Source organism: Crinia signifera, chromosome 4 (assembly GCF_055691185.1).
Source record: "Crinia signifera chromosome 4, ASM5569118v1, whole genome shotgun sequence".
Taxonomy (NCBI): domain Eukaryota; kingdom Metazoa; phylum Chordata; class Amphibia; order Anura; family Myobatrachidae; genus Crinia; species Crinia signifera.
The window spans coordinates 144,085,032-144,110,589 of NC_139220.1; the positions used below are offsets into that span (position 1 = coordinate 144,085,032).

The 25,558-nt window shown below is 43.9% G+C and overlaps 1 protein-coding gene across 1 annotated transcript in view; it reads right to left on the reverse strand.

The window, feature by feature from the left end:
- Positions 1 to 25,558, reverse strand: part of TMEM117 (transmembrane protein 117) — a 336,233-nt gene that overhangs the window by 49,540 nt on the left and 261,135 nt on the right. The window lies entirely within an intron of this gene.

Sequence of the window (25,558 nt, forward strand, 5' to 3'; positions counted from 1 at the left end):
GACGGCACAGCATTCACCTTTACAAGAACATCATTCTCAGAAAACCTTTAGGGGCTTTAGAGTGCTCTTGACCTTCACTGAATGTCATCACAGTACTTCAATGATTAAAATGCCAGGCTGCTCAGCACAGCTTGATCCATTATCCCCAGAATAATTTAATGGTATGGCCAGTTCTGGCATTAGATATGAGGATGCACAAAAATATTTACTGTAGGTGGCTAAACAAGTTCTTTATGAAAACCGCATGCATTTTGAAAAACGTCTTTAAAAAAGCATTTTTACGTATACATAAAATGTGTTTTTAAGTGATAATGGCTTAACATCTTATAATTACAAGTACTGTATGACGTCTTCTTTCCATTTAATCCAGGACTTCAGTAGCGAACTTGAGGTGACTGTTGTGTTTACAACTAAAGGCACTAGAATCTGACTTGTGCTCTGAAAGTTTTGTTGTTATTGAGCCAATGCTGGAGATGATTGGCTTAGTAGCTTCTCTTAGGCTTTGTGCACCTTTGGAGTTAGGTTTAAAAAAACAACACTGTTCTTGGATTGGGTTGTTTTACACAGTTATACTCTTGGGGGGTGATTCAGATTGGCTCGCATTTGGACAAATTCAGTCCGGGGACCAATTTTGTGGGCCTGCGCATGTGTATTATCGACAATACGCATGTACAGACCAAAAGTGCAAATGCCTTCGGCGACTATCACACTCGCTGATGCATTTGCACAGGTAGGGGACATCGGCCCAGAGCAGGGGAACATCCAGCGTTTTATGGGTGCCCTGGGGACGGGGCGATGCCCGCTCAGGGTGGGTGGCAGACATCACAGGACATCAGCCGATTGCCCCGTCTTCATCCAGGTGCTAGTAAAGAAAAGTCAGCCTAGACTGACTTATTTGCGAACAGGTGGAACAATCATTCGATGGTCAGCGATCATCAAATTTTTTTATTTATTTTCTGTAAATTATTCTTTTTTTTTTATTATTTTACATTTACAAAGCATTTCACAGTATTATTTCAGAAAAAAAGAATAAAATATAATTAAACACTTCCTTCATAAATGGAACTGATGTTTTATTTATTTTAATCAGCACATTATACAGTTTTCTTATTACCAGAAGTGCAATGTTACAGGCATGTCCCTAGTTGTATAAGATCATAAAGTACCAGTATGTTTACACTCTTATTGCAGACTTATTACATGCTGGAAAAAAAAAATTATACATGGTCCCCAGTTCTGCTTTTCCAGTTTATTGGGCATTGGATTGTACACTGGTTGCTGATAACAGATCGAAACATTGGCAGGTCTTTTGTATGGACTCTTGGACCCTTTGGGATTGAATATATATATATATATATATATATATATATATATACACATACATACACACACACACAAAGAAAAAAGGGGATGTAGGGTCCTGAACTAATTCCTGAACTAATTAACACCCTGATAATTGGGTTTAAGTACAAGAAAAAGAACTATGCAGGTATACCTTTAAAAAAGGGTGTCAGCTAACCACTAAGAATAAATAACTTGGTAAGGGGTGTATCATAAAGAATACAATGTATTGGATAGAGGTGTAAGCCAACAAACGCCCCGCGCCGCGTCCGCAGGTTACGGCCGCCCAGTGACGTGACGCCCCCCTCCATCGCCAGACGGCCCAAGGCAAACGTGACCTGCACGTCACTGGGCAGCCGTAACCTGTGAACGAAGCGCGGGGCGCTCGTGGGGATCTCGTCGCCCCTACTGCCTATACCGGCAATCGGTGGCGGGCAGGGGGTCCCCCCAGGCGCCCCAAGCCGCACTGAGGCCACGATCACTATTTACATAGGAAGATCTCCTGGTTAATGTTTAAAGTATAAATTCAATGTCCTGCTGAAGTACTTCCAGGTCATGTGACCTTAATACTCAAAGGTTATCATTGTATATTCTCTGTTATATGCTATAAATGTAAATTTCTGACAGCCCAAACTGCCTCCTGGACTGCCAGATTATATATCTATTATGTTTCTAGACGGTTCTCTTATTTTTTAATAAGTTGTCTATGTTTGACATGTGCACTAATTGAGCATTAATTGAGCAATCAAACTGCTGCTATATATGCTGGGTTCTAATTCCAAGTCCACACTTGCTCCTGAGGAAGCCGGACACAGAGTAGCTGAGGAAATGCGTTGAGCTGAAACCAACCAGTCTGGACTCTCATCTATCCATCTAACGTGACCAGTCCACTCTCCCACTGACGAATGGCAACTCCTGTTAATCTGGACTTTTCAAATATTGGGATATCTGCATTGTTCCTAAGCCAGCCGTAAAAGGAGACCACACGCCTAATATTGAGGCTTGAGCCCTTGGAATGATAGGACAAAGGACATTGGGGTCACCTATCCCTGGACATATCAATCCCTCCAGGATACATAAAAGATGGTAATATAAAAATGTATTTCTCCAAGTCATCTTGATGGAGTCCTAGACCCAATTTCTTACACCTCCCAGAGCATTTCTTATATTATTGCTAAATTTTTATTCATATATTTTTTATTCCTGTTTATATTATATGATCTATGATAGATGCTTATATTGTTATATTATTAATTAATAAATACTTTTTTTATGAGAACAGTCTTGTTTACCTGATTAGGACAGCTAGCTGGCACACCATTGTGTGTATATATATATATATACACATACATACATACACACACACACACACACACACACACACACACACACACACACACACACACACAACAGTTAGGGGGGTTGGCACACTCCTTCATATAATTCTATCACCCCTAACCCTGGGGTATCCATCCAAATGGCTTGTCAAGCCAAACATATACACAGCAGGTAGGAAAGAATGCACTCACCAGGGCTTCTCTTCATTTGCATACAAATAATAAAAGTATTTTTTATGCAAATGAAGAGAAGCCCTGATGAGTACATTCTTCCCTACCTGCTGTATATATATATATATATATATATATATATATATATATATATATATATATATATATATATATATATATATATACACACACACACACACATATCTCTCTCTCTATATATATCCATCTATCTATCTATCTATCTATCTATCTATATCTATATATATAGATAGATAGATAGATATAGTGTATGGGTTCCCACTATTTGTAGTGGGATGTGGAGCACTCGCCGCTTACAACCAGGAAGTTCATTTTTGTTGTAAAATTCAAGAGAGTATTTACTCCAGCTCTAGTATCAGGTGAAATATACAAGCTTCATTCCATCATGCCCCAACGTTTTGGTCCTTAGAATATGGGTTGCCAGGCCAGGGCACAAAACAGCCTACAGCCATGCCTCTGACTCTGCCTCTGGGGCCCATTACAATTGTCCCCTTTGTCCCGTCCCCCCTGTCACCTGCCTGCTCAGAACACCTGGCTCCTTCTCCCAGCCTAAATACAGAACAGAAGGGCAATTCTTATGAAGCATACACACAGGGTGATCCAGGGATATTTATCTGACTAGGGGCCAGATGCACTAAGCTTCAAAAGTGATAAAATGGAGTGATAAACAACCAACCAATCAGCTCTAGTCTGACATTTTTCAAACACAGCCTGTGACATGGAAGGTAGGAGCTGATTGGCTGGCTGGTTATCACTCTCCATTTTATCACTTTTGAAGCTTAGTGCATCTGGCCCTGGATCTCTTTAAAATTAAGCAAAGATCGGTCCATATGTATACCCCTCAGTGACGGCGATGTGCTGTTCTGCCATTGCCCGACTAGATTTATACTGCATGCCAGTATTTTGGTGGTGAGACATGTCTGTCTCGCTGTGTTCCCCCCTCTGCTTCCCTTTCTGTATGTACCTCTCTTCCACCCTTTCTGTGTATGTCTCCTATTGTCCCCCAATCTAATCTAATATCCCTCTGTTTTCTCGCATCTGTTCACACTGTACACTATCCACATGCACCAAACTTCTCCCTACTTGTCTTCTGTTGGGTGCCAATAAGTAGCACCATGGGTAAACCATATCCAGCACTACAGAACCAAAACCAAAGGATGACAGGTGCTGTAAGTACATTTGGAAGATTGTTTTTTTTTTCTGAAGAGCTCTGAAACTTTTGATGAAATATGATCACCCTCTCCTGCGGTGTGGCCCTTGATAGTCAGATAAACTATTTGAGCAGGCACTCCAGCTAAAATAATTGTAACCCTACTGTGGTATTGGCCATGCCCCCTGTCCAGGAACATAAGGAGAACAAAGTGGTGACCCTAGCTTTAGTAAAAACTTAATTAATTATCTAATGCAATTGGGGTGGTGATTTGACCAGGCCCCTCTATTTGCCTATGGCAACTATGGACAAGCTTACCTTTTTTATGACAAGTCAATTATTTTTTTTATTAGAAGACAAAAATTTAATTTATATAATTCTAGTCCTAGGAATAAAATGGTAGAAGAATGAATAACCAACACTATGATAGGACACCAGCAGCCTGTATTGTTACGGCTATAGTACATTAGTTCAGCATTCTGCAGCTGTAAGACTTTCTCATGCATGAAGTATGAGCGTTCTGAGTACACATTGTATTGACAGGGCATGTGATTGACAAAGAGCACAACCTTGTCATTCAAGACTGCTATATTCATGTGTTTTGGGATAAGGATTTATCAGGGGACTTGTCAACCTTTTCTCACTGTACACATTACACATCCGTGCAGCAACATCTTCTAACATTCTTGTTGCAAAGCATAAACAGAAAATCAATCCCCTTAAATGTAATATTCTTCATTTATTACTGAACAAAATAAAAGCATAGAAAAGTGTTGCATTTATTTTGTAATTCAGCAAACAACCTTTGCAGTGTAAAACAGACATATAATGTACCCATGGGTAAAATATTGTGATAGAGCCCAGTTTGAATCAATGCATGTACATGGTACACACCCTTCATAGCCAAAATACAAAGCAGTTTTCAATACACATCCTATTTTGCTCATTGCTTTGAAGCACTAGACTTAAACATAGAGATGCTTCATATGTTTGTGTTGGTATTTTGGCAAACATGGTCCTTAGGGGTTTGGGGCCTATTGGTGTACATGCGTTACTGGCTAGTGCCACATTACTTCATAGCAGAGTATTAGACTAGACATCAACATCATAGAAGTGGAACTTTCCACAAACTAGTGTCTGTTTACATCAGGAATTTTTGTGATCTTAATAAATCTCTTTACGTCATGATCCTCACAAGTGGTCCCATGAGCATATCCCAGACAATTGCCATGCAGTAGTATGGGTTCCTGATAATAGCATTTGCTGTAAAAAGTGTATTATTCCCCCCCCCCCCCCCCACCCGACCCCCACCCCCACCACCACGAAGTTGGCATTTATATGTACAGTATATGACTTTGGTTTGTTGTGAAGTCAAACAATTTGGTACCAACCCAGAACTTGAGCAGAAAGGGTTTAATTCAGAAGATGTTTTATGCAGCATTGTCTTTTAATCATGCTTTAAAGAAAGCAGTGCAATGGAATATTTCCACACTGATAAAGCTGTACAAATGATATACGCTCCTTTCAGTCAACTGTAAAACCAGATCCTGTCACTTACCCCCTTACTAACACCTACAGTATCTTTGTCATGAAATAATATTGTGGCGAATAAAGAATATTAACTAAAGTCCACCTTCAATATTAAAACAGTCATAATGAGGTTTGCATATTATAATAATATTAATACAATGGAGCTTTCACGACGATTAAAAGTACTACATTATTTATTCAGAATTTTACATCAGATAGAAAAAGTAATACAGATTATTCAAAGTAATGCAGTATGTATTAGCTAACAAATGCTATTCAGAATGTGACCATCTTTTGAAAAAAATAACAAAGGAAAATACACTTCCTTTGGTTTATCCTTGTCTCATCATTCAGCATGTGAAAGAAAATGTTATCTGTTTCAAACACAAGTTCACTTCAATTAAACTAATCAGCGTTAAGCCTCTACTTCCAAATATTTTTACATATCTATGGCAAACAGCATGAAGAGTTTGAGGAGATTACAATGTACTTATTATAACTAGTAATGCATTTTGAATTCCAACTAATTGCAAGATGATTTATAAAGACATCGCTTGCTATGCTGAAGTACATTTAGCAAATCAGCAGACAAAAAAAGTTTTTCTTCAGCACTAGTTTCAGCTTATGCATGGACATTAAGGGTTTTGTTTTTTTGCCCAATGAACTAGCTTATTTAAACTATTCACATCAGGTGGAGTTGTGCACATTGAAAGTCTCCTTTCATCATAATCGATTTGGCCCCAGCAAACCTACTGTTTGCTTGTAGGCAAATGTTCCCCTTGTAGGCCCCAAGCTTAATGAGCACAGTGACATCCCACTGTGGTGTCTGCAACTGGCTGGATGGCAGATGCACACTTGGGTGCTTTATTACGCAACTTGTACGATGCAGACAGAATGGGTTTGGAATATACTGTGGGAGGTATGTAATGCCGCCTGAGTCCAGAGACAGTGCGAGATGCTGGATGAACTCAGACTTTTTCTTTAAAAGGGGCAATCACCTACAAGTTTGCTGTGTAAGTGATTGGCCCTTTTAAAAACATGTGAGCTTGTCGCACTGCCGCCGAAGTCGGGCGGCATTACATCCCACCCTGTATGTTTGACAATTACAATATCTACATGTCACTATGTTATGTCGACAGGGTTTTATTATCATTGTGTCTCTTCTAGATATGTTGAGATTATGACACAGTTTGCAGGTGTCGAAATTTTATCGACCTTGAGAATGTTGACATGTTAAATGGCAACACCGTGACTGCATACCAGCACACAAATAAAGTTAATAACACATCCAGGTCCTGAGTGAGCAGGATGAAATAGATTTGGTTGTAAACCACTCCATCACAGCTTAGGTAGAGGGTATACCACTCCATCACAGCTTAGTTAGAGGATATACCACTACATCCAGGCTTAGGTAGAGGGTATACCATTCCATCACAGCTTAGGTAGAGGGTATACCATTCCATCACAGCTTAGGTAGAGGGTATAGCACTCCATCACAGCTTAGGTAGAGGGTATACCACTCCATCACAGCTTAGGTAGAGGGTATACCACTCCATCACAGCTTAGGTAGAGGGTATACCACTCCATAACAGCTTAGGTAGAGGGTAAAATACTTGGAAAGTGTTTATTTCGTAAACCTTAAAGTTCTGAACACTAAATGAACCTAACAGAACATGAAAGTATTTGCTTACAATAGAATATAGGTATTGTAACAGGCTGATAACAGGGCATGTGTTCAGCTTCCTGGCGAACTGGGTGCTGGATAAAGATCCCGAAACAGGTAGGCAGGAGGACTTGCTTATTGATACCTTCTTTGCTTGAATATTCTGGTATCGTGCCACACCCCAGGAGCAAGGTGGGACTCCCCCATTTTTGCGTGAAGTCTGTGGAACCGGTCTGCAGTTCTGCACTTGGATCCCAACAGCTCCAGGGGATGCGAATCGACCCTCTGACAGCAAAGGGGTTCTTATTTTAAAATTAGCGTATTTCATGCTTCTAGGAGTTTCATATTTCATATACTTTTATATATAAAAGCTTTTTTTGAAGACAAAGATACCTTGATGAACGTTTCTCTCCACGAATAATCGTACGAGTACCGGTATGCCAACCAAAGACACCGTGATATGAATGTTTTAATGTGTTTTCATGTAAGTGAGGTACGCCTGACAACAGAAACCTCTCGTCCAACTGAACATTAAAAAAACCCAGATAAGCTTCACCTCGCTACGCAAATGTGTAAGTGAAGTAGGAATCTCCTTACATCTGGGACAAGAAAAAACTTTTTTTCTTACTGAAGAATCAAGTTTAATCTTTTTCCTTGCAAACCTCTTGTTTTCACATACCCAATGAGGACACACCCATAGAATACAGAACAAGGACAAGAGCGACAGGATCAAAAATTTGAAGCTAAGTTTACAAGACCTCTTTGTTTAAGCTGGTGCAGTGCCATCATAATCACTAATCCCCCTTTTTTCCCAAAAACTATCTTGTGGGGACTGTAAGGAATAGTCCCTATTGTGACAGTGGGGCAGCACAGCACCAGGAGCAGCGCCCAAAAACCTTGCCAAAACCACCGATCTAGTCTCAGGAACCAATGTGAGATTGGGGGCCGTGTTTGGGTTCTCCAGAAACAGGGTATAGTTGCTCTTGCTGCATTCATTAAGTGTCGGAGAAGGGATTTCTTAAACATTGAGATAGGGATCTCCATGTAGTTGAGCAACCAAAATTCTGGAGTGTGTGGTAAGGGAGTACCAGTAATCAGTATGGATAGTCTCCTAACTGTCGTCCAAATATCAGTCAGCTTGGGGCACTGCCACCAGATGTGTAACGGGGAGCCTTGGGAGCGTTGACATCGCCAGCATGTGTCAGGGATAGTAGGGAACATCCGGTGTACATGAACCGGACATCTGTACCACCTTGAGAGGATTTTGTATTGGGTATCAGGAATCTGAATCGAGGATGAACTGGCAAACGTATATTGTAATATGGTAGGCCACTGGTCATCTGGTATAGTAGTTGTCAACTCAGATTGCCAAGCCTTAACAAAGGGGGTAGTTCAGGCAAGAGGGCTTCTGTGCACATTTGGTATATTATAGATATGAGATATTTAGGTGGAGTGTCATCTAAGCATATTTCCAACTTGGGCCTTCACTGACCTCCAACAGACGTATTCCCTACCTACAAGATCGTTCTGGGCAGGGCTATTTTTGTGCAGGCTCCAGCAGGAACTGAGGCCCTTATTCTAGTTCACTCTTTCTGACAAAATATTTCTTAGATGGACATAACCATGTGCACTGCAGGTGAGGCAGGTGTAAAACCACACCCAAATCTAATTATCTCTGCACAAGTAACACCTGCCTCACCTGCAGTGCACGTGGTTTTGTCCATCTAAGAAATATTTTGTCTGAAAGAGTGAACTAGAATAAGGGCCTCAGTTCCTGCTGGAGCCTGCACAAAAATAGCCCTGGTTCTGGGCATACCTACAATTTCGACATTACATCCATTATTCCCATATTCCTCCACTTAGAGGGACCCCAACCAGATTCGAACAAATATTAAATACTTCTAATGTATGTATGCTAATGTACCATATAAATTGTACCAGATTAATTACAGCAATGCACTATAGAACATACAAAATAGTCTGTTCAGTATAAAGTAACATATTTATAATGTATAATTCAAACAATATAGACCAGAACTTGATGTCTAGAGAAGGAGGAGGAGCCCCCAAGCAGTGGGAACCACTGGGGGTTTCTCTTATAACCCTATGGCCCCGTCCAATCCTGCATATGATTCATGATTCAACACCCAGTTACATGTTTGGTTTGCCAAGACAACATTAATGCTGGAGCATATTTGAAGTTTCAATCCAACCTCTAATACCACTTTTACACCAGAATACCGTATAGGACCCGGGAAATCGAACACGGGAAATTGCCAGGGCATGCCCTGCCTCAGACCCCATTTACACTGCACTTCAATCCGGGTTATTCCCGGGTAAGGCCCTTTCACACTGAAAACGGATCAGCCCTGTCTTTCCTTGCTGGTGTCATTAAAAATGGACCTTTGGGCTGTTTGAGATGAGGTCACAAGAAAGGGAAAAGGGAGGGGGTGGGTTCTGCTCCCAGCATTGCAGCAAAGATGGCAGACGGAGTAGCTGTGTTGCAGTTGCAGACATGATGGTGCAGATCAGGTTTGGGGTCAGCCAAAGTGGAACACACTGCGTGACAGCCAGTGTGTGTTGCAGCAGATGAGGCTGTAAACACAGTGTGGAGTGTGCTTGCAGCACAGAGCGTGGTAACGCTGCTGCTGCGCTGCTACATGCGCCCTGTGCGGGTCTCCAGCAGATTACATCATCTGCCACAGCTGCAGAAGCACCAATCAGCTCTTTGCGCCCCTCTACCCACCAAATAACCCGGATAATGGCCATTTACACTACCCTGAGCCCCGGATAAGCCCCGTGTCCGACCCTGAACATTTGCCGGGTCAGATTCCCGGGGAACAGTACCCGTGTTATTTTTTTTAAGCCCATTTACACCATGCCCTGCCCCGGACTGGAGCGGCAATATCCCGGGTCCAAACTCTGGTGTAAAAGGGGTATAATAGGGCCAGATGTATCAAGCTTCAAAAAGTGATTAAACAGAGCATGATAAACAACCAGTCCTTCAGCTGCTACCTGTCATTTTTCAAACCCAGCCTGTAACATGACAGTTAGGAGCTGATTGGCTGACTGTTTATTACTCTCCATTTTATCACTTTGTTAAGCTTGATACATCTGGCCCATAGTCCCAAAAACAACTATGTAATCACTTGAATAGAACAAAAACAGAACTCACCAGTTGCTGTAAGTATGAAAATGAGAACAGGCATTTTTCTCAAGCATCTGAATAGTTGCGTGAGAGGAAAATTATCCATGCTGATTTCATTCTAATTCTTAGAACCCAATATGCAAATTTGTATATTAATAAATTCAATTATGTTTCAGGCTAGATGCATTCTGCTTGTGATATACAAGAAATGCTATTCCGCTTTACTTAAAAGCTGTGATCTCGGCAATTCTCAGTTTAGACATTAAAACCAAATTTGACTTGAAAGGTCTGATGAAAATCATAGTTGAATGCTTTTGTAAATTCATGTATCATTCATACTGTGAATAATAATTTAATAAATCACTTCATTGTGGGAAAACAAACTTACCAACATTTTGATAAAATCCAGTAGCCTGGAAATCTACTGTTTTCTAAGCATCTCTGATGATAAATATAGCGACTGTCACTCAGTGATAAAGGGGCTAAGAAGCCATTGCACTGTGTGTTTAGAACATCAAAAAGGAGAAAAATGCAATGTACTGTATCAATTAGCCTTATAATTGAGAATTCATATTCAGGCATTTGAAGTTCCCAGGAAATATTTATTCCACATATTCTTACTTTGACATTGCAACTGAAATAAAAAAATGTCACCAAAATACTTACTAAATGATACAAGAAATAGTCGGTAACCCTGGTCGTACAGAGGCCACAAGGAAGGCTAATGGTAGGAGACATGGGCAGATTGGCTGTAGGGTTTAAGTTGTGTACACACTTGTACAATTTAGACTATATTACAATTTAGACTATCTGCATACAATTTAGACTATATAGTGCAGATCTGTATTATATAGTCTATGCAGCCAAGACTTTCTAGCTGCGATACGGGAGCGCGCATCGTGATTGCATCAGGATCGCAAGGGTTAAAACCCATACAATCTGCATGAGATCCAGATGAGATTTTGACTATATAGTCAAAATCTCATGTACATTGTACAAGTTTGTACACACCATTACCGCTAAGATTTCTGCTGGGAAAAGTGCCTACTGGGCCTCTTATTGGAAGGGTAATATTTGTTCTTCTTTAGGGGGGTTGACATGTGGCCTAGCCCCTACTTCTTGCATGACAGACAACCTGCTGGCACCTGTCATTGCAAGCTGTGGTCCAACACCTCCCAAGCGGTCATATTTAGAAACAGTTAGTGTAATACCTTGTATGTGCACAATATACAGGTAATTGCTTGGTCAGTTACCGGACCCCCGCATAACATAGCTGACATTGGACTGGATTGTCATCTGTCTGTATCTTACACTATGCAGTAAGAGAACTGCCCTCTGTATGTTTCAACTCAGTGCACTCTCTTAATTAATTGTATATTACCAATTCCGCTTACTTTGTTGTTGGTCCTGCTTATAGTTGATTTGATGCACCCAAGTAAGGCCACTTCTATAAATATATTTGGGGTCAGTTTTAGTTCACAAACAGCCCCTGCTAGATCGGGATGCAGTCAATTTACCTACAATCAAAATCCAGATGGTCAAAATAAGGCCAACCATTGACCATCGGTCAAAATACAGACAAGGTCAAAATACCGTGCCGACAGGCGGAATTTCATGCCCGACCAGCCACTAGCTTATGGAGAACTGCTTTCAGCATGATGTTCACCATGATTCCCCATTTTGCATTCACCATCTTTTTAAGGTGAACTGGAAAGTGATCTTTTAACCCCTTCCCGCCGCAGCCTGTTTTTGCCTTCCTGACAGAGCCCTTTTTTTCAAATCTGACATGTATCACTTAAGTGGGGATAACTTTTTTTTGCTTTTACTTATCCCAGTGATTTTGAGATTGTTTTCTCGTGACACATTGTACTTCAAGTTAGTGGTAAATTTTCGTCGATACAGTCTGTGTTTTTTTGTGAAAAATACCAAAATGTCGTAAAAAAATGGAAAATTTTGCAATTTTCAAAATGTTAAATTTTCTGCTTGTGAGACAAATAATCATACCACTCAAAATAGTTAATAACTAACATAGACCAAATGTCTACTTTATGTTGCCATCATTATTTCAACCTCCTTTTAATTTTTTGGACACTAGGAGGCTTAAAATATGAATAGCAAATTCTCAAATTTTCAAGAAAATTTCAAACACTGATTTTTTTAGGGACCAGTATAATGTACATTTCAAACCCCCAGGGGTTTCACCAATTGTGGTACAACTGGGCTGTGCAAATGAAAAATTACATTTTTTTACACAAAAATGCAGTTCTGGCTCAAAATTTTTCATTTTCATAAGGTATGAAGGAGAAAAAGCACCCCAAAATCTGTGCACCAATTTCTCCCGAGTATGGCAATGCCTCACATGTGACCAAAAAATACCATTTGGGTGCATGGCAGGACTCAGAAGGGAAGGAGTGATTTTTGTATTTTGCAGCTCAGATTCTGGTGGAATTTTGGTGGGTGCTATGTCGCATTAGCAAGACCCCCGAAGCACCAATACAGTGGAAGCCCCCCACAAGTGACCCCATTTTGCAAACTACACCCCTCAGGGAATTCATCTAGGGGTATAATGTACATTTCAAACCCCCCGGGGTTTCACCAATTGTGGTACAACTGGGCAGTGAAAATGAAAAATTAAATTTTTAAAACAAAAATGCAGTTCTGGCTCAAACTTTTTCATTTTCACAAGGAATGAAGGAGACAAAGCACCCTAAAATCTGTGCCCCAATTTCTCCCGAGTACGGCAATGCCTCATATGTGACCAAAAAATACCATTTGGGTGCATGGCAGGACTCAGAAGGGAAGGAGTGATCTTTGTATTTTGCAGCTCAGATTCTGGTGGAATTTTGGTGGGTGCTATGTCGCATTAGCAAGACCCCCAAAGCACCAATACAGTGGAAGCCCCCCACAAGTGACCCCATTTTGCAAACTACACCCCTCAGGGAATTCATCTAGGGGTATAGTGTACATTTCAAACCCCCAGGGGTTTCACCAATTTTGATACAACTGGGCTGTGCAAATGAAAAATTACATTTTTTTACACAAAAATGCAGTTCTGGCCCAAAATTTTTCATTTTCATAAAGGTATGAAGGAGAAAAAGCACCCCAAAATCTGTGCACCAATTTCTCCCGAGTATGGCAATGCCTCACATGTGACCAAAAAATACCAGTTGGGTGCATGGCAGGACTCAGAAGGGAAGGAGTGATTTTTGGATTTTGCAGCTCAGATTCTGGTGGAATTTTGGTGGGTGCTATGTCGCATTAGCAAGCCCCCGAAGCACCAATACAGTGGAAGCCCCCCACAAGTGACCCCATTTTGCAAACTACACCCCTCTGGGAATTCATCTAGGGGTATAATGTACATTTCAAACCCCCAGGGGTTTCACCAATTGTGGTACAACTGGGCAGTGAAAATGAAAAATTAAATTTTTTACACAAAAAATGCAGTTCTGGCTCAAAATGTTTCATTTTCACAAGGAATGAAGGAGACAAAGCACCCCAAAATCTGTGCCCCAATTTCTCCCGAGTACGGCAATGCTTCATGTATGACCAAAAAATGGCAGGACTCAGAAGGGAAGGAGTGATATTTGGATTTTGCAGCACAGATTCTGGTGGAATGTTGGTGGGTGCTATGTCGCATTAGCAAGACCCCCAAAGCACCAATACAGTGGAAGCCCCCCACAAGTGACCCCATTTTGCAAACTACACCCCTCAGGGAATTCATCTAGGGGTATAGTGTACATTTCAAACCCCCAGGGGTTTCACCAATTTTGATACAACTGGGCTGTGCAAATGAAAAATTACATTTTTTTACACAAAAATGCAGTTCTGGCTCAAAATTTTTCATTTTTATAAGGTATGAAGGAGAAAAAGCGGTACTCTTTACTTAGTGCGGCGCCCGTCGCGGGCATCGCGGGTACATTAATGTATGGCCGCGACGCGACCGACGCGATGCCCGCGATTTCCCATTGAAACCAATGTTAAACAGGGAAATCGTGTCGGTCGCGTCGCGGCCGCACATAAATGCACCCGCGATGCCCGCGACGCGATGCTCACGATTTCCCATAGGGAACAATGTTAAAAGTCGCGATGGACCCGATTTTAGTGTTAAATGGCTCAATCAACCCGATTTTGCCATAGGAATCAATGTTAAATGGGCCACAGAGCCCATTAACCCTTAAATGTCCCCCCAAATTTTCAACGCCACCCCACGATCCACGCCAACCCGAAGCGTGGCGAGCGCAGCGAGCCCGCGAGGGGCGGCGGTACGCGTCCTCCGACCTTTTCATGCCCTACTATCCACGTCGGCGTGGTGTGAGAATATAATAGTGTGGCGAGCGCAGCGAGCCACCGAGCCCGAAGCGTGGCGAGCGCAGCGAGCCCCGCGAGGGGACGCGGATACCTTCACAGGTAGACGCGTCCCCTCGCGGGCTTCACAGGTGTCCGTGGCGACCCGGACACCTGTGAAGCCCGCGAGGGGACGCGTCTACCTGTGAAGGTATCCGCGTCCCCTCGCCACGCTTCGGGCTCGGTGGCTCGCTGCGCTCGCCACACTATTATATTCTCACACCACGCCGACGTGGATAGTAGGGCATGAAAAGGTCGGAGGACGCGTACCGCCGCCCCTCGCGGGCTCGCTGCGCTCGCCACGCTTCGGGTTGGCGTGGATCGTGGGGTGGCGTTAAAAATTTGGGGGGACATTTAACGGTTCATTGGCCCTATTTGGGCTGTGTGGCCCATTTTACATTGATTTATATGCCAAAATCGGGTCCATTGAGGCATTTAAGTGTCAAATCGCGGTCAATCAGGCTTTTTAACATTGTTTCCTATGGGAAAATCGCGGTGATCGCGGTAATCGCGGGCATCGCGACCATCCAATTTTACCCGCGATGCCCGCGATTACCGCGATCACCGCGATTTTTACCCGCGATGACCACGATTTTGATCGGCGGCGCCGTTCTAGGTAAAGAGTACCGAAAAAGCACCCCAAAATCTGTGCCCCAATTTCTCCCGAGTACGGCAATGCCTCACATGTGACCAAAAAATACCAGTTGGGTGCATGGCAGGACTCAGAAGGGAAGGAGTGATTTTTGGATTTTGCGGCTCAGATTCTGGTGGAATGAATGGTGGGTGCTATGTGGCATTAGCAAGACCCCCGAAGCACGGTGAAATGATGAACCTAATAATCCATAGATGTGTGGTATATTTTAAAACACTCCTTTATACATAGGCCGGGTTTGTCGGGGCAAGTGTCACACTGGAAAATAGTTTGCTTTCTTATTCCCTTTTTATAGCAAACTTTGCACCTTTTTTGTGTCCTGCCCTTTTTTCCAGTGGAGGGGATTTCATCAGGAAAATGCTGCCCTGGTACAATACGGGGGCCAGTACTAGAAGTACTGGGGCCCTCTGCCTGCTGGTTCCCAAATATTAGGCCCTTTATGACTTCCTCTTGAAAGTGCATAAATGTCCCCCTCTGGCTGGTAGAACGGAATAGCACGTAAGCGTTATACAGTGCCATCTGGATGATATACACGGCCAGCTTCTTGTACCAGATTTTTGTTTTCCGCAGGGCACTGTACGGCTTCAGTACCTGATCTGAAAGATCCACTCCGCCCATGTACTTATTGTAATCCAGGATACAATTAGGTTTTGAGGTGTGGGTACTGGTACCTCGTACAGGGACGGAGGTGGTACTGTCTCCGTGAATTGTTGTCAGTATAAGGACATCCCTCTTGTCCTTATATTTGACCAACAACATATTTTCGGTGCATATTCCCCTGCTTTCACCCCTTCTCAGTACTTGGGCAATGTGCGTTTTTGGGAGGCCTCTTTGGTTCTTGCGCACAGTACCGCAAGCTGCTGTACCTCTTGATCCAAGGGCCTTAAACAGGGGGATGCTAGTGTAAAAGTTATCCACATAGAGGTGATAACCTTTATCCAGGAAGGGGTGCACTAAATCCCAGACAATTTTTCCACTAACACCTACGAGGGAGGGGGGGCATTCTGGCGGTTCAATTCTTGAATCCTTCCCTTCATATACCCTAAACCTGTGGGTGTACCCTGAGGTGCTTTCACACAGCTTATACATTTTTATGCCATACCTTGCCCTCTTATTGGGAAGGTACTGGCGGAATTTAACCCTTCCTTTAAAATGTATAAGGGACTCGTCTATGCAAATGAATTTATCTGGGATGTACATCTCTGCAAATTTGGCACTGAAATGATCAATGACCGGCCTGACTTTGAATAGCCGGTCAATGGGATCATCTCTGGGTGGGCACTGTGCATTATCGTTGTAATGCAAAAATTTAAGGATTAACTCAAAACGAGTCCGGGTCATGGCCATACGGTAAAGTGGGGTGCTGTACAGAACATCTGTACTCCAATATTGCCTAATTTCTGGCTTTTTTACTATGCCCATATGAAACACCAGACCCCAAAACGTCATCATCTCTACTGCATCTACAGGGGTCCACCTAGCAAATGATGACGTGGGGTTTTGAGCAATAAACTGCTGGGCATATAAATTACTTTGGTCCACCATTAAATTTATAAAATCATCAGAGAAAAATAATTTGAACAAGTCAATTTCTCTGAGACCTGTGGAATCAAATTTGATTCCTGGGATGGCCAAAAACGCAGGAACCTGGGGCTCAAAATTGTCTGGTGGTGGGGTCCATACGAGATCAATTATTGGGGGGGGGGGTCTCAGCTGCTCTACGGGGGCGCCTTTGAAGGGGTTCCCTCATCACTAGAGGAGGAAGAGGAGCTTAAGATGAATCCTTCAAATTCCCCGCTTGCATCACTGGCTGTGTCAGAGTCAGAGGCAAGCATGGCATATGCCTCCTCCGCTGAATACATTATTCTGGATGACTGGGATGACATTTGGGATGACATTTGGGATGCCATTTTTATTTTTGTGTTTCTGGTAGTGAAATGTTTCAACACGTGTATAGTGTAGGGGGGGTACAAACTTTATTTCAACACGGGGGGTATGTAGTGTGTAGTGTGTATGTAGTGCAGAAAAAAAAAATACTTTATACAGGAATTTGATCCCAATAAAAAAAAAAAAAAAAATGAAGGGGTTAAAAAAAAAAAAAAAAAGGTCCTGCGCCAAAAATTGAGCACAGATGTTGGTCAGTAACGTCCATCACTGAACAGCGCTCAAAGGCAACAGGAATTTGATAAAAAAAAAAATATATAGCTCAACCCTGTGCCGAAAAAGCTGATCAGTGATGTACGTCACTGATCAGCGCACAGTGGCCACAGGACACCCACAAAATCACAGTGTGTGTAAAAAAAAATTAAAAAAAGACCCCACAGCACCCTCAAAAAAAAAAAAGGTGATCACTGATGCGACACTGATTACCAGTGAGGGGCAGCAGGTGCACAACCTTTGGTGCAACTGACAGTGCGACTGGCAGCAACTGACAGGTATATATATATAAAAAAAAAAACCTGCACCCCCAAAAAGTTGCTGATCAGCACAGATATACTGATCAGCACAAAAGGGGGGGCAGCAGACACAAAATATAGCACTCTATCACTCTCTGTCACTATCTCTCTCTATCTCTCTATCTCTCACTATCTATCACTCTATGACACTGCAGCAGCAGCACTGACAGGTATATATATATAAAAAAAAAACCTCTGCACCCCCAAAAAGTTGCTGATCAGTTCATTTATACTGATCAGCACAAAAGGGGGGGCAGCAGTCAGTTGCACACGCAGCACAGCTGTATATATATAACCCAGCACCCCCAAAAAGTTGCTGATCAGCACAGATATACTGATCAGCACAACAGGGGGGGGGGGCAGCAGACACAAAATATAGCACTCTCTGTCACTATCTCTCTCTATCTCTCTCTATCTCTCTATCTATCTATAACTCTATCACACTGCAGCAGCACAACACAGGAAGTCACAAGAAGTCACAAGATCCAGGAAGCATCCAGCACGCTACAAGCAGTGATCAGGTAAGTATTTGCAAGGATCAGGTCAGTATATCACGGCAGATAGGCACGGTGACCGCACTGCACGCAATTCCAGACCGGAATGGCGTCTGCAGTGCAGTCACCGTTAGTTTAAAACACCCTCCATGGCTGTGATTGGTCCGTCGGTCCGACGGACCAATCACGGCCTTTGGGGGCGGGTGGGGTGAGGTGGGGTGACACCAGTACTTTACAGCACCAATCACCACCGATCCCTGTGTCACCGGCGAACGTTATTCGCCGGTACACAGAAAACGCTGTAATTGGCTGTTCACATTTGAACAGCCAATCACAGCGATCGCCGACGGGGGGGAGGCATCGCCGCCCCCCCTGGACATGCTGGGACATGTCTGCTGTCAGGGACAGCAGACATCTCCAAACTGTCACCGCGTCTATAGACGCGGTGACAGTTTAAAGCCATGACGTACATTTATGCCATGCGTCGGGAAGTACATCCCGGCCATGACGTAAATGTACGTCAAATGTCGGGAAGGGGTTAAAATAAAGGCTTTTTTTTGGTGTCCAAAAATCTTTTTTTTTTTTTTTTGTGAAGGGGCATGCTATTTTTATTTATGTACTTAGAGCACATGAATATATATTTAATTTTTATTTTTACTTTTTTTACACACATTCGGCAGCAAAGGGCCAGGAGCCGCTCATTACATATTCATATATTCACTTCACATTGCTCCCGCTCACTACAGGGGGGGGGGGCAGCTTCTTCTGCCTGTGTCCCCGGAAGCCCTCCTTCCCCCTCCACATATTCTGGGGCAGGCAGGGAGGCTTCCATCTCCCTGCCTGCTGCCATCCCCGGCTCCTAGCGGCATTTGCTGCAGGGGTTAAAATTCGCCGTCAGGGGCAGCGAGCCACTGCGGCGTTGAATAGGGTGACAGGGAAGGCTGGCAGTGAATGCTGCAGCCCTCCGGAACCCTGCGAATTGTGCAGTGAATCCTTACAGGATTTGCTGCACATAGCGTAATTTATCATTGAATACTGCCCTATACCTGCAGACAGGAAAAGTCTAGGCTGTGCTGAACAGGTACACATGGGGACTGTTACAGCAGAATTTGGTACAATGTCCGACTTGTCCTTCCAGCAATGATCACCTGCTGGTGGTAAACCCAGATTTTTTTTGTCTGGATCATGGAATGTTGGGGACTGTTTGAAAAGGGTATTATACAGGGCCACCCTCCACCCAAGCTCAATAAAAAAAAAATCAGAAACATCCATATTTAATAAATAAGCCTCATTGTGTAATTAGTCACCTCTTTAATATAAAATACCCATGTTATTAGTCCATACTATATATGAATAGCATTCTGCAACTCTACAGTACATTACTTGCCCCCATAATAAGGAAATCCCATATTAATTTACCAGCCCCTACCTACTGCTAGATCGTATCGATAGCCTTTACAGTACGTAAAAAACTAGTATTCACATTATATTGATTTCCCATCTACTTTAGATCATCAGCCCCAACATTACATACTGCAAGCTGCAAAATTGCATTAATATCCCACTCCAGTTTCTCCATTACAATACAACATCCCAGTGAGGACGCGGACCAACATCCCTACTCAGGGGCTGGCTGGCAAATTTTAGCCTGGGGGGCAAGACCAGAGCACTGACCCATAAGTAACAGCGCATTGCAGGTTTTTCATTTAAAAAAATATGTATTAATAAAAGAAAAGATTAGGCCTGGAGTTGATTATATCAACTCCAGACATCACAAGCTGCTCTCCTGCATAAATAAAGATCAGGACACCACAGGCTGCTCCCTTGCGTAAAGAACAGGATACCACAGCAGGGGCAAACGCAGGATTTTCAGAAGGGGGTTTCCAGAGGGACGGAGCAAAGCACGGAGATGGACACTTAGGTGACCCAGTATATGCCGGGTCAGTTAAAGTATTATAGATAGACCAAAAGTATATAAATAATAATATATATATATATATATATATATATATATATATATATACATAACAGCAGAGTAGACCCCTGGGCATAGCAATGTATTGGGGCCCCTACCTATCCTCCAGCGATAGGGGTGGGTGGTGCTATGAGCGGAAGCTTTGATGTCCAGCGGGTGGTAGGGGGTATTATATCAACCGCTCAGCATGTGGGGCCTGGATCAGTAATTTTCACTAATTACCCCTTTACTGCACAGATGGTGGGAGAAGGGGGCATTGGGCTGAATGAAGGGGCCCTGATCCATAACTTCCAGGGTGGAAGAGGATGTTTAATACGCAGAGGAGGGGTGTATAGTGGAGTGGGCTTATTATTCATCATTTTCTGGTGGGAGGACAGCTTGCTTGACTGCAGATATCTCCAGTTCCCGGAAATAGATTTCTTAGCTTTTAATGGAATTAAAAACAAGAGAATCCCACCTACCAAATGGTATTATGGACTAGGGGATCAGAGTTCAGGAGGCAGAGCAATCCGCCAATGAGTATATAAAACTACATACCAGGTGTGTGGAGCTGGAGCAGTAACCAGCTGCTGGAAGGCTAATATCTCTGGTTCTGGGCACAGTAGAGACCAGCTTCTAGTGTCCATCAAAGGGGGAGAGTCCCAGCTTTTGGAATATACCCTCAGAAAACTCTAAAGGCCCATACACACTTGCCGACTTTAAGCTGAAACTCGCTCAAAACAGCCGTTTTGAGCGAGTTTCAGCTTAAAGTCTGCAAGTGTGTATGGGCTGCCGATGCCCGACTAGCGATGATGCGCGCTCCCGCATCATCGCTAGCAAAGTGGGCTATCTGCTGGTTTTACCAGCATGTCTGGTGATGATGGCTCATATTTGAGCCATCATCGCTAGGTGTGTACGGCAGCCGGGCTGAAGAATCAGAGACTTTCAGCCCGACTGACCGCCTCCTCCCTCCCCCTGCTCCCTCCCCCTTCTCCCCGGCGCTGGAGCATACTCACCACCTCGGTGACTCTGCCGCTCCCTCCCCCTGCTCCACGCACGTAGTCACACCGCTGCGCCACTCTGCTTCATACATACTGGTCCCTGCCGACAGCACAGCCTGTCATACGCCCTGCCCCCTGCCGCCGTGCTCCACACACTGCCACCAATGAATTTGTTTTTATCCAGTAATATATACATAGCTGGCACATGCCAGCAATGTATATATTATTGCCACTATTGCCACCAATGAATTTGCTTTTATCCAGTAATATATACATTGCTGGCATATGCCAGCAATGTATATATTACTGCCACCAATGAATTCGTTTTTATCCAGTAATATATACATTGCTGGCACATGCCAGCAATGTATATATTACTGCCACCAGTGCCACCAATGAATTTGTTTTTTATCCAGTAATATATACATAGCTGCCACATGCCAGCAATGTATATATTACTGCCACCATTGCCACCAATGAATTTGTTTTTATCCAGTAATATATACATTGCTGGCACATGCCAGCAATGTATATATTACTGCCACCAGTGCCACCAATGAGTTACAGTAGTTATTAGCCAGTAATATATTCATAGCTGGCACATGCCAGCAGTGTATATATTACTGGCACCACTGCCACCAATGAATTCGTTTTTATCCAGTAATATATACATAGCTGGCATATGCCAGCTATGTATATATTACTGGCACCACTGCTCACCAGTGATGATTTATTAGCCAGTAATATATACGTTGCTGGCACAGGCCAGCAACGTATATATTACTGGCATTACTGCCTACCATGGGTTAAATTGAGCCGGCACGGGGCATAACTGCGTTCCGTCAGTTCATTGTGGAGGCGGAACCTCCGCTCACCTTGCCCTGCTGTCTGTCCCTGCCTGCATCGTTAAAGGAGACAGCCGGCAGAGCAGTGGTAAACCCGGCTGTCTCAGCCGCAAAGCAGATGGTTGGGCCTGCTCTATTTCAAATGGCACGCCGGCTTGGAATTTGCGAGCCACCGTTGCCTGATTGGCTGCGAGTCTCGGACAGATGGACCTGCTCTGAGACAGTCGGATTTCCCCACCGTTCTGCCCGGCGGTCTACTTTAGTGATGCAGGCAGGGACAGACAGCAGGGCACGGTGAGCGTACGGAGGCAGAACCGCACAGTGCAGTGCACATAGCATGTTACCCCTGGCACGGTGCATGAAAACCCTAGCAATGAGCACTGTAGGTAAACGGCAATTATGTGGCATTATATATAATGGGCATTACGGTGTGTTGCATATGTGTAATGGGCATTACGGTGTGCATAGTCCCCTGACCCACAAAGCCATGCCTTAAATTTTTTGCAGGCCAGCAATGTATATGTTATCCCCCCCCCCCCCCGAATGTATATTTTGTTATGGCGTAACATATACATTGCTGTCGCAAGTGAATGGATTTCTCTCTACATGCACAGCTGCAAATGAAACGTTTGCAGTGCACATGGGTGGGATTTTCCCCGGTCAGGGCGGCATGGGGTGGAGTTTACCTGATTGCTGGGCTCCGCATATACGCAGCCCAGCAATCCATTCTGAACCAGGCACCAAGAACAGAAATGCACTGAATAAAATGGCCGCTGCTCCCACCCTTGGAATACAAACCCAGCCCATTATGTAAATCGCCTTTTATATGAAAGATTTTCAGCAAAGTCTTTCGTCTCCTGAAAATCTCTTGCTCTTTGGGGAAAATAACTCAGTGTGTACGCACTACTTTGGGGAAAGATAAATCTATCAAAGATTTTGGCAAAGTCTTTTGAAATGAAAGTCTACAAGTGTGTATGGGCCTTAAGTCAGACAGAAACTGAAATATCTGACTGGGGAGAGGAATTAACAGGCTTGGATGGGGACCACTGCTTTGAAGTCAGATATCTCCGGTTCCCCAGATTCCTGGGGGGGTTTCTGGGTACTCAGAACCCCCCCCCCTGCGTGCGCTACTGCACAGGCTGCTCCATTGCGTAAAGAACAGGACACCACAGGCTGCTCCCTTGCGTAAAGAACAGGACACCTCAGGCTACTCCCTTGCGTAAAGAACCGGACACAATAGGCTGCTCCCTTGCGTAAAGAACAGAACACCACAGGCTGCTCCCTTGCGTAAAGAACAGAATCCCACAGGCAGCTTCCTTGCGTAAAGAACAGGACACCAAAGGCTGCTCCCTTGCGTAAAGAACAGAACACCACAGGCTGCTCCCTTGCGTAAAGAACAGGACACCACAGACTGCTCCCTTGCGTAAAGTACAAGACACCACAGGCTGCTCCCTTGCGTAAAGATCAGTACACCACAGGCTGCTCCCTTGCGTAAAGATCAGGACACCACAGGCTGCTCCCTTGCGTAAAGAACAAGACACCACAGGCTGCTCTCTTGTGTAAATAACAGGATACCACAGGCTGCTCCCTTGCGTAAAGATCCGGACACCACAGGCTGCTCCCTTGCGTAAAGAACAGGATACCACAGGCTGCTCCCTTGCATAAAGTACAAGACACCACAGGCTGCTCTCTTGTGTAAATAACAGGATACCACAGGCTGCTCCCTTGCGTCAAGATCCGGACACCACAGGCTGCTCCCTTGCGTAAAGAACAGGACACCACAGACTGCTCCCTTGCGTAAAGTACAAGACACCACAGGCTGCTCCCTTGCGTAAAGATCAGTACACCACAGGCTGCTCCCTTGCGTAAAGATCAGGACACCACAGGCTGCTCCCTTGCGTAAAGAACAAGACACCACAGGCTGCTCTCTTGTGTAAATAACAGGATACCACAGGCTGCTCCCTTGCGTAAAGATCCGGACACCACAGGCTGCTCCCTTGCGTAAAGTACAAGACACCACAGGCTGCTCCCTTGCGTAAAGTACAAGACACCACAGGCTGCTCCCCCCTAAACTTGTAGATTTGCACCTGATTGAATATGTCCATATCCTGTCAGAAACTGCTCACCATCAAATTATTTTTACACTTGACACCAGCAACAGCAGCAGCCATTTACTCGGCGGCTGCGATGACTTACTCGGCAGCTGTGATGACTTACTCGATGAATGCTATAAATACAGGCACATCCGGGCTGCTTCTGTCGCCACATATCCTCCTAGGCACACCCAGCATTTTTCTCACATGCCCAGTCTGACACTCCCACTAAATGGCCGGTTACCCCCCTAGATGTCTACTTTCTGTCAGTCATCCTGCGATCGGCCAGCAAAGGGAAAATGTAGCAGTCTTTGTTTGCTAGGCCTGGTCACGCATATGCATTCACCATCTACCAATAATGGCCCAATGCCGATGGCAGCTGTACGATTATGTATGAATCAGTCCCATTGTGTAATTTGTAGGCAGTTTAAGATTTAAAATTTTTCATTGAAAAAAAAAAACAGTAGCTTACTTACTGCATGGGGTACAGCTGCATACACCCTTTATAAGCCCCGCCCCCTCAATGGAGCTCCGTGAAGCCCCTTCCCTTCACGGAGCCCAGCTAAGCCCCGCCCACTCACAGAGCCCTCCTAAGCGTCTGCACACAGCAGTTAGCTGAGCACGCAGCGGCCGCATCCTCCTGACACTGACAGCCAGGGAGGCAGGCAGAAGATCCTTCCTGGCTGTCAGGCATGCGCAGCACAAGCGGCCCTAGTGCCGCATATATGTACTGGCCCGGGGGGCATATGGCACCCTGCCCCCTGGCCCAGCCCCTACTTGTAGACAGCAAGACATATAGTATGGTTGCTGATCACATACTATGTAGCCATTGGTCCTTCTGCACCAAAGTTAAACCAGTGGAGGAGAATAAAATATTTAGCTTTAACATCTCAGGCTATTAATAACTATTCTTATCTATTTTTCGGCTTAATTTAATAACCACTGACCTATTCAATTACCAGCAAAAACCCTTGCTTTAATTACCAGGGGGGTGCACTTTTCCTCACAGACTCATTAGTTGCTTGAAAAGGTCAATGTAAACATGCAGTTCCTGCAATTAATGCACAGGAAAACCCATCAGATTCCACATTTTACCTCAATGAGTTACTCATTGAAGTAAAATGTGACTATAGTTTTTACCACGTGGGGAAACTGCTAAATATGGGAGTAGCTACACATCAATTGCTAGCGTCCTGTTGTATGCTAATAACGGATGGAACATGGTAATTTCATCCTTCATTAACATTGCTCCACTGTGCATGGGCAATCTGGGCTGGTGGCTATTCGTTACGATATTGGAACAAATCCCCATCGTTCCAATGTGTACTCTGCTTTCCTCT